The sequence below is a fragment of the Lynx canadensis genome, chromosome B1, assembly GCF_007474595.2.
Source record: "Lynx canadensis isolate LIC74 chromosome B1, mLynCan4.pri.v2, whole genome shotgun sequence".
NCBI classification, from domain to species: domain Eukaryota; kingdom Metazoa; phylum Chordata; class Mammalia; order Carnivora; family Felidae; genus Lynx; species Lynx canadensis.
The window spans coordinates 31309210-31320101 of record NC_044306.2 but is presented as its reverse complement, the minus strand read 5'-3'; positions in this window follow the sequence as shown (position 1 = coordinate 31320101).

Below are 10892 nucleotides of genomic sequence, written 5' to 3'. Positions count from 1 at the left end.
CATGAGTTTGAGCCCTGCGCGGGGCTCTGTGCTGACAGCTCAGAGCCTGGAGCCTGTTTGGGGTTCTGTGTCTTCCCCTCTCTCTGCACCTCCCCCCCCCACACTCTGTCTCTGTCTCTCTCAAAAATAAATAAACATTAAAAATTTTTTTAATTAAAAAAAATTCTAATAGAGTGTCTCAGATTGGGTTAAGGAAAAAAAAAAGCCTCAAATCCAGGAATATACACTTTAAAGGAAAACTTCTTAAAATAAAATATCTTTAGGACAGTTGAAAACAAAACATGAAGAAAGGTGTTTTAAGCAAATGTTAATGAAAAGAATGTATCAGACAGAAATAGAATTCAAAGTGAAAATTATTATGAGAGACGTTTTATTTTGTATTTATAAAAGTTATAATTCATCAAGGAGTTATACTAGTTATAAATCCTTATGCACCCAAACATCTAACTTTAAAACATAGTCAGCATAAACTGACAGAAATATAAAAAAGAAATAAATGAATTAATAATCATAGTGGTCATAATAAATGAATTAATAATCATAGTGGTCATAATCATTGATAGTTTTCAATCATAGATTGAAAACACTCCTCTTTCATATATTGGCAAATAAAGTAAGCAAAAATTAAGTGAGGATACAGAGGGTTTGAATAAATGAACACATTTTACAAATAACTATATGTAGAATTTTATATGCAATGAAGAGAGCCTACGTTATTTTTACACACTTAAGGTAACCGAATAAAAATTAGCTACCAGATCACAAAGAAAATCTCAATTCCAAAAATGCCAGAAGGCCACAACAATAAAAATGATTGTTAAAGAAAACAAAACATGAATACATTCATATGCTAATTTAAGAAAGAATCGAAACCCGTGGGTAGTGACTATCTCCTGGGAAGAGTTGGAGGTTGGTCTGGAAAGTTTTACATATAGCCTCATGAAGGAAGTATTTGCTTGAGTTTTTTTTTATTATTAAGTGTGTAAAGTATTTTGAAGAGTCTAAAGTGATAATTATATAAAATAACAAATAAGGGCCACTGGTTGGCTCAGTCGGAGAAGAGTGCGACTCTTGATCTCAGGGATGTGAGTTCAAGCCCCACTTTGGGTATAGAGAGTACTTAAATAAATAAAACTTAAAAAATAAGTAACAAGTGAATAAGATATATAAGGAAGAAAATAGCGCTATTTTTCAAAACCTGTGGATGAAGACAAAGCAGTAACCAGAGGGAATGTGTAGCCTCAAGTGCACGTATTGGAGAATAATAAACATAGAGCATAAGGGCACTAAACTAAAGGGTTCAACCAAAAAAGGCTTTTTTAAGCCTCTTCAAAACTAAAAGAAAGGCTAATCCAAATAAAAGTTTCAAATGTTGAAGTCATAAGACAGTTGTTTGCAGTTACTATAATTATCTACTGTAAACATCCTAAAGAATCAGCCAAAACACCCAGTAATCCAATACAGAAGAATCAAATAATGTGATGTTTTTGCTCCTTATTTGGATAAAATCTAGAATTTCCACTGGTGGGTGCCTGGGTGGCTCGGTCAGTTAAATGTCAGACTCTTGATTTCAGCTCAGGTCGTGATCTCACAGTACGTCAGTTTGAGTCCTGCATCCGGCTCTGTGCTGACGATGTGGAGCCTGCTTGGAATTCTCTCTCCCTCCCTCTCTGCCCCTCCCTGCTGATACACTATCTCTCTTTCAAAATAAATAAATGAACTTAAAAAAAAAAAAAGATTTCCTCTGTTTGTAGGGAGGTGGGAAATAGGCACTCACACACAGTACTGGGGGGCATGTAAATTGGCCCATCTTTGAGGGCAATTCAGCAGAATCTATCAACGTTTTAAAAGCACTTATCCTTGGACAATTGCCCTTGTAGCAATCCTAGAATGATACCATCACGTGTTCCCCCAGGAAACTTGTACAAGGAGTTCACTGCAGCGTTGTTTGAAATGGGGAGATTTAAGAGCAGTCTTGATGTTTCTCAACAGAAACAAAAATCATCATGTACGTATCCTATGGAATATCATGCAGAATTAGAGTGATATAAACGCACTTACAGAAAATCTCCAAGACGTATCGTGAATTAAAAACATACACAAATAGAGGAAGAGGAGGAGAAAAAACCATACACAAGTAAAAAAAAAAAAAAAATAGCTGTTTTGTCAGATACAGCCGTTAGCAGTTAGCAGACCCCAAAGCAATTGCCACACTGCCTCCTTGATACTCACTCCCCTCGTGGTTAAAATGCTTGCCTTTCAGTCTTCTGCTGCATCCAGAGGTGGCCGTGTGCCATATTTGGCAAATGAAACGTATATGGAATTCTGTTGGTAGGTTTCTGGAAAATCTTTGCTTTTCTGATCAAAAGGTCAGATACAGCAGTCCTTTCCTCTTCTTCTAGCCTGAATACAGACAGGTGGACGGCCGGAGGGGGAGAGTCCTCTTGCAGCCACGAGGTCACAAACGTGGGCGAAAGTTCCAGAGAATCATCAAGACAGTGGCGCCGTCTAAGGTCACTGAGCCACTGAGCTACCTCGAGGACCTACTTGTGTCCAGAATTCCTGGATTGTGAGTCAGATAAAATCCCCATTTGTTTAAGTTGCTTTTTGTGAACCTCTCTAGATGAATACATTTCTAACTGATAGACCCACGTGTTGGCGTTTGTACCTCCAGAGAAGACACACAGAGAATATCCAGAAGGCTTCTCACCAATTTGTTGACGGTTACCCCTCTGGAATGGAGTGGGATTGACTTTTTCCCCTACATCGTTTTGCCGTGTTTCAAATATTTTCAATAAAGAAGTATTTATGTATGAATCATGTATTTATGTACGGATCATGTAACAGTTTTTAGATACATAGGAATGAAACCTGCCCACGTTGAGGTTTTAAGATTACAGCCACATACAAAAGAAAAAAGATGTCACGGTTTCATCACACAGAGATAAACGCGGTCTATTTGCTCTCTCTTCTCCAACAGATTGTATGTTTTAGAAGTTTTAGGTCTGCAGAAAAATGGAGCAGATGGTGCAGAAAGTTCCTATATACTACCCCTGTCCCCCAGTTTGCTCTGTTATTAACATCTTGCAGTAGTGTGGTATATCCCTGGCCATGAATGGACAAGTATTGATACATTATTATTAACTAAAGCCCATAATTTACATCAGGTTTCACTGTGTTGTACAAAGGATGCTGTAGGTTTGGGCAAGTGTATAACGACATGTATCCACTACGTGCATCATACAGATGAGTTTCACTGCCCTAACATTTCCTGTGCTTCACATATTCATCCTCCCTCCCCCTTCCCCCTCCACCCAAACCCTGGCCGCCCCTGATCTTTTTACCATCTCCGTAGTTTTGCCTTTTCTGGAATGCCATATAGTTGGAATCCTGCGGTATGTAGCCTTTTCAGATTGTCTTCTTTGACTTCAGTAATATGCGTTTAAGGTTCCTTCAGGTCTTTTCATTCGTTTGAGCACCGAATAATACTCCGGTGTCTGGGTGCACGGTTTATTTCTCTCTCCCCTTACCAGGGGACATCTTGGCAGTCTCCAATTCTGAGTAGAGCTGCTCTAAATATCCGTGTGCAGGTGTTTGTGTGGACATGTGTTTTCAACGCATCTGGGTATAAATACCGAGAAGCGTGATTGCTGGATGGTATGGTTAGAGTGGGTGTGATTTTGTAAGGAACTGCCAAACCGTCTTCCAAAGTGGCTATACCATCATGCATTTCCACCAGCGATGGATGACTGTTCCTGTGGCCCTGTCAACATTTGGTATTGTCGCATTCCTGGATGTCGGCCATTCTAAAAGGTTTGCAGCGATAGTTCCTTGTAGCTCTAACTTGCAGTGGCCTGATGACATACGATGTTGGGCACCTGCTCATATGCTTACTTGCCATCTGTTATTCCCCTTTCATAAAATATGTAACCGGGTGACAGCTGGGGCTTCTGGTCCCTTGCAGTCAGATGAGATTTATTAACCCCCTTATTCTAAGTTCTTTGAAAGTGCTAATCCCTCTTTGGAAGAAACGTAGACTAGATCAGACAAGGACAGACTGATAGAAGTGGAGGCATTTCCAACGCTCAGCACCCAATCCCGGCCCTTGTCTGGCAGGGGCTGTCCCTGTGCATGTCGCCATCCACTTGGGTAAAAGCCAGAGCCCTCGGGGCCACCCTCATCGCCCTCTCCTTCATCCTCGTATTCGGGTTCTGTCGATTGTACGTCCAGAATATCTCTCAAATCCACTCATCTCCACTGCAGTCATGACCAAAACCAATAACCACATGTTCAGGCTATATATTTCTCTCACCTGAATTATAGTGACCTCTTCACCATGCAGATGTCTTCACGTCACCCTCCTGTATCCAGAACAGGTAAAACCCCTACCGTATTTCCTGCTCCGCAACCACCAGTCCCCACTCCACTCTCATTGGCCTGATTTAGTCCCTCCTCTCCGTGTCCCTCAGACCTCAGGCCCTTTGCACATGCAGTTTCCTCCAGTTAGAATCCTTCTTCCTCGCCTCGGTTCCTGAGAACACCTACACAGGACTCATAACTCAAGCAAGCATCACTTGGCTGGTGAGCTGACTCCCTGAGGGGACAGAACTCCCTCTTCAGGCTCAGGCTTCCTCTCTTGTGAACTTCAGTCACGGCTGCAATTTTGTAAAGCTTGTGTGCTTGGGGTAGTACGCGTTTCACCGTTAGACTGTGAACTCCACGGGATTAAGGATTTTGCCTGCTTTTGCTCACTGTTTCATCCCCAGGATTTAACACACTGCCATACTCATAGCAGGCACTCGGTAAACACTTGTTGAATGAATGACTAAATGAATCACTTCCCTCTAGAATTCTAGATACAGGACTAAGTCTCTTGCCTGCCCTCTTCTAAGGTTGGCATAATAATGCAGATAGAACACCACCCCAAAGCTTGATGGACTCTAAGACAGATAAATCCTTGGGGCGCCTGGGTGGCTCAGTCGGTTGGGCGTCCGACCTCGGCTCAGGTCGTGATCTCGCGGTCCGTGGGTTCGAGCCCCGCGTCGGGCTCTGTGCTGACAGCTCAGAGCCTGGAGCCTGTTTCCGATTCTGTGTCTCCCTCTTCCTCTGACCCTCCCCCGTTCATGCTCTGTCTCTCTCTGTCTCAAAAATAAAATAAAAAATAAATAAATTATAAAACAGATAAATCCTAATAAACTCCACAATGGAGAATGGCTTTTGACTTCCTGTGAAAGGATCCAGTATAACCAAATACTGTTTCTGTCTCCCAGCATATAGCTGTGCCTGCAATCCAGCTCGTATTTTACATCTTCACGATTTCCTTAGAGCTTGAGTGAATCTCTCAGTACTCCAGATGCCAACATTTGGACACATTTGTAAGATTGGAATTTCTGCCCCTGCCTTATGACCAGCAGGAGGGAAGTTCCTGGGTTTGGCTCTGTCTGCCTCCTCATGCATATGGATGATGTGTGGACATATGATGGGCACAGATGGGGACCTCATTCCTTCCAGGAACTTTGCAGCTTGTCTCGTCCAGGACAGGGCGTGTGTTAGGAGGAAGTCTGGACCGGAATTTCCCGCCGAGTCATCTGCGCAAAGATTTAGGAACAGATCCACTAAGGCAGGGGTGGGGGTGGGGCTTTGAAGAAGAAAGCGTACTTTGGGTGTGTGCTCATTTCGTGCTCCTTCTCTGTGAACTCCCCCTGGGGAAGGGGAAGGTCTGACCCTAGGCACTGTCTGTGGCCACAAGTGAATGGACCGTAGCGGGGCATCTGACTGAATGTGGGTAAATGAGATGATCTTCGTGGAATTGAGGGCCGGCACAGAGAGACTTCCAGTTCCCACGGAACAGACAAGTCGGAAGGCCGTGTGGAGTCAGGGCTGGCATGACTGTTTCTTCCACGTGCACAGAGAGGCGGGGCAAGTGGACAAGCAGAGAGAAACAGGTGTGCTGCAGCACAATAAGGCGAGGGACCATTTGGTCCAAGTTCCTCGTTCCGAGCCTTTAGGAGGTCTGGCTGTGTTTCCTATCTCAATATTCCACAAGATACCCCTGCATCCTTCAGTAGATTCTAATTTGCACTTGAGCACTTCCCTGGCAGATGCCTGTTCCGTAGAAACAGATACAGAGAAGGATGGGAAGGAGGGGCATGCTGAGACACATTGCAAAGGAAAAAATGCCAGAGTGGAAGTCAGTTTGCAGGTGGAAAGGGGAGAGGACACGAACCCTGGCTGAATGCTGATCATGCCCCCATTCCCGTGCTGGGAACCTCCTGTATATGAACTCGGTTTTGAATTTCAAGAAGCTTAGGCAGCAGATCTTATTATGCTCATGTGACGGACAAGAAAACAGAGGCTCAGAGAAGTCACGCGGTGTCCCGAGGTCACACAACCAGCAGGTGGCATGGAACCAGATATGGAGCTGGCATTAGAAACAAAGATGTCAACGCCAGTAGCTCTTGCCTAAAAGACCGATGGCTGCGTGGCCATTGTCTCCCTGTGCGGGAAAGCAGCAGCGTGTCTTTTCTGGCCCTGGTTACGCCTGACCGTCATCCGTCCACACTGCAGAATGCATCAGACACTGCCCTGTGCAGGATTCCTGCTCCGCCCCCCAGCCCCGTCTGTTTCCTCCTCTGACACGACAGGGTGCAATTAACATTCTAGCCTTCCTAAGCAGATGTCTGTCTGACCCGTCACTCAGTCCAGGGAAGGGCTGTGCTCAGTGTCGTGCAGGGGCTGGCACTTCCCACTGGGGCGCTGGGGAAAGGGGGGCGAGACGAGGGAGGAGGAAGGGGTACGTTCTGGTTGTGGAGCAGCAATCTTTTTGCTTTTCCCTCCTCATGGCTTGTCCGCAGTTCTCCCCACCTCAGGCACTACATTCTCTCAGGAGCCAGAGCCGATCATGCTAGAAGTTGCCCTTCTGTGTATGCACAGCACCAGCATGGTTTCCATGGGAACAACTCAGAAGGAGGACGCTCGCATTCTGGGCTCTTTGTGGCCTTGGATAAACAATGGATTGGATGCTTCTGAGGAGCCCAGAGCCTTCTCTCTCGGTCTTCTCTAACACTGTTTACAGCCCCTCCCATCGCACATACGAAAAGCAAGTGAAATGAAAACTTAAGTCAGTTCAGCCTGAAGTGTGTAGAAAAAACCCCCAAACCTGTGTTTATTTTTGTAAACCCAGTATGTGTGGGTTTTTAAAACCCCTGCCGTCAAACCCACATAAGAGTACAAAGATTCCTAGGAGAGAATTGTAACGAGGGCCACCAACGTTTCTCCAAGGGTTTGGGGGGAAACGGGCTTCTCTCTGACACCTCGTCCGCCTAGTCCCTGCCTGATCTAGCAATCTCTGTGGTGCCATTCATCAGCTAAGGACTCGTTTATTCATTCATTCCATCATCATTTATGGGGGACCCACCCAGGACGGGGTACCGCACCACAACGAACGCTTAAGGAACTCATGGCTTCATCAGAAAGACCTATAGTGGGAAAATATAAATTACAGGTGAATCGAGACATGAGGCAAGACGAATTCAAGCAACTCCAGTCCCACATGTGATAACTCAACCATCAAGGTGTTTGGTCAGTGGTCTGTCCTTTGCTTCCTGCCCTGGTGACTCTTGAGTACTTTGGTCTCATAGAGGAAAATGGCCTTTCTTTTTCTAGACCTCCTCGTGAGGATTGGAACCTGCCAGGTTGCCAGTCCCTGCGTTTAACTAACTTCTCGGAATATTTAGCATTGTGGGGAAAGAGCTTGGGCTCTGAGTCAAGGATCGGGCTCGAATCTCATCCCTGTCGGAGTCTTGGTTTCCTCATCTGTAAAACGGGACTCTCTCATAAAGATTTCCATGAGGGTAAATGAAATAATATCTGTAAAGTTGCTGGCACAGGGTTTGGCATATGGAAAGAGCTAAGTATTAGTCCCTTCCTTTCTTTATTATTTTGTTAAATATTTATTTATTTGTTTGTTTTTGAGAGAGAGAGACAGAGCATGAGCAGGGGAGGGGCAGAGAGAGAGAGGGAGACACAGAATCCGAAGCAGGCTCCAGGCCCCGAGCTGTCAGCACAGAGCCCGACGCGGGGCTTGAACTCAGGAACTGCGAGATCGTGACCTGACCCCTGAAGTCGGACACTTAACCGATCGAGCCACCCAGGCGCCCCTAGTCCCTTCCTTTCTACCTAGACCGCCCCACCTCCCCAACCTCTACTTATCGCCAACTGTTTGCCTGGCCTGCCTCCCGGATAGGTTGTTACCTGAGATCCAGTGTTACCACCAGACTGCACTTTCCTTCCACTGGCCCCCAGAGCAGAGTGGTATCCCCGAGCCCCTGGCTGTTCCCACGGGTAGACTGCTTTCTGCATCTTAGAACTCACCCGCCATCAGAGGAACCCGTCTCTGTTCTCTCTGCTCTGTTTTGTGGTGAGAAGGTGGGCACGCAGAAGGTTCCTGTGGGGAAACCTGATGAAACGACACCGTGCGATAAAGTGCGTTGAGAAGACAGATCCACCCAGCCCAAGTAAGTTGATGTGTTCCTCCCTTGTGAATTTAATTGTGTTGATAATTTAGGTTTCTGCAATTCCCTAGATAAGCTCAGTGTCCCTCTTTCCTCTGTATCGGGTCTCAGTCTGTTGCAAGGCCTTCAACTCAACATGTACCAAGTCACTAATTTTGAGAGAAGGCAAAAGCCGCGTTGAAGTCACTTCTGGTCACCGAGAGGGCTTGGTGTCGGGATCGGGGTTGCTGTCTGACGAGGCAACCCAGGCGGCCTCCGGCAGCTGTGATTTGGACCACACCCCCAAGTGTCTCCCACCAGCTGTCGTAGTGTCTGACGTCTCAAAATGAGGCGACAGCTCTTCTGCCCTTGTTAAAATGTCTCAACTCCTGGCAAATACATCGATGAGGCTGGCATGGGGCGGCCAGTAGGGCCAACCTGGGGCCTCTGGGGCCTCTGGGAACACGTGGCAGCTGAGACAGGTTTGCCGACTTGTCCTTCTCTGTGGTGCTGTTTTTTTTTTTTTTTTAATTTTTTTTAATGTTTATTTATTTTGAGAGAGAGAGAGAGAGAGAGAGAGAGACAGAATGCAATCAGGGGAGGGGCAGAGAGAGAGGGGGAATCTGAAGCAGGCTCCAGGCTCTGAGCTGTCGGCTGCCGAGCCTGACCCGGGGCTCGAACTCCTGAACCGCGAGGTCGTGACCTGAGCCAAAGTCGGACGCTTAACTGACTGAGCCACCCAGGCGCCCCTCTGTGGTGCTGTTCTATGCTGTTGGCCAGCTGGGAGCCGGGGCCTAAGGAAGCGCTGGACTCCACAAGAGAGGAAGAAGATGCTGATACGCGACAGACTCATTTCCGAGGTGAGGAAACCCTTTAGAGACTGTGTTCCTGTTTGACCGTTCGGGACAGAGGCCAGGGAGGGGACCTGAGCTCTGTGAGATGGTTTCTGAGTGTCTTGCGGCCAGGAAGCCAAGTGTGAGAAAAAAGAAAGTTCACGTGGGAGCCCTGAGCCAGGATGGAGGGGACCAAGTCACGTGCTACGCCAAGGGCCCAACATCTAGGTGAGCCTGAGGTGGGAAGGCTTAGCAAAGCCGAAAGCCAAGGACAAATCTCCTGCTGTATCACTGGCCTTCCGGAACTTGAGCACAGGATGGCCAATAGGGCCGATGAGGTTTCGGGGTGGTGGTGGGGTTTGTGGGGTCGGGAGCTGACGGGCAAGAAAGAATTCTTGAAGACGTTTTTGGAGCAAAAAGGTGGTTTTATTAAAGCACAGGGACAGGACCCGTGGGCAGGAAGAGCTGCCCCGGGACCATAAGGAGAGACTGGGTATTTACTATGGAGTGGGGGGAGCTAAAGTCAAAAGGAAATTCCGGAAGAGATTTCCATATGCTGAAGACTCCAGGATACTGGAGGCCTAGCTATTGTCAGCTAAGGTTGTTTTTCCTTCTAGCAAAACATTAGCATTAACACAGTAAGGAGTTCCTGCAGAAAATCCGCCTGCCTCCAGTGTTTGTCAGTGGGCTGCAGGTTAGAAGGAAATTTAATTTTGTCTGCCATTTCCTTCCGCCTTTGCTCCCCACATCACTATGGAGGTGGGATGTTGGGGCTCCAGGAAACGGAGTCTATAGGTTTCTGGAGATTGGGCTATTGATGAGATTACCTTTGTCTTGTAATTTACTAAGATACTTGTAAACTGATGGAGACTCTATCAATTTAACCATTTGTTTTCTGTCCTTCCCTTTGTCTTTGGGCAGCCGGGAGTGCCTGGGGAATGTCACACATATCCCACCCAGGGGTGGGGGGTGCTGTTAGCCAGTACTTTGCCCTCAGCTTGCCCCATGCTCCCTCATCAAGGCCGTAATAGGAGTAGCTTAAACAACAGGCATGTATTGTCTCCCAGTTCTGGAGGCTGGAAGGCAGAGAGCAAGGGGTCTGTAGGGTTGGCGCCTTCTGAGGGCCATGAGGAAGAATCTGCTCCCTGCCTCTCCCCCGGCTTCTGGTGGTTCCCTCCAATCCTTCATGGCGTGTGGCTTCTAGATGCGTCTTTCCAATCTCTGCCTCTGTCTCTGCCCGTACGTCTGTCTGTGCTTCTCTTCTTATGAGGACCCCAGTCATACTGGATGAAGGGCCCACCATGCTCCAAAGATGACCTCTTAGTAACTATTTAATTAACTATTTTTTTTCTGCAATGGTCCTATTTCCAAATTAGGTCACTCCCTGAGGTACTGGGGGCTAGGACTTCAACACATGAGTTTTGGGGGGGACTCAACTCAACCATAACAACTGTTATGCCCAGAATTCGTGATCCCCAAAGACCACCAGGGAGCTGAGTCCGATGCAAAAGCAAAAGAGCCTTTATTCGAGCTAGCTCGAGCTCAATCCCCTACCTGCACCAACGCA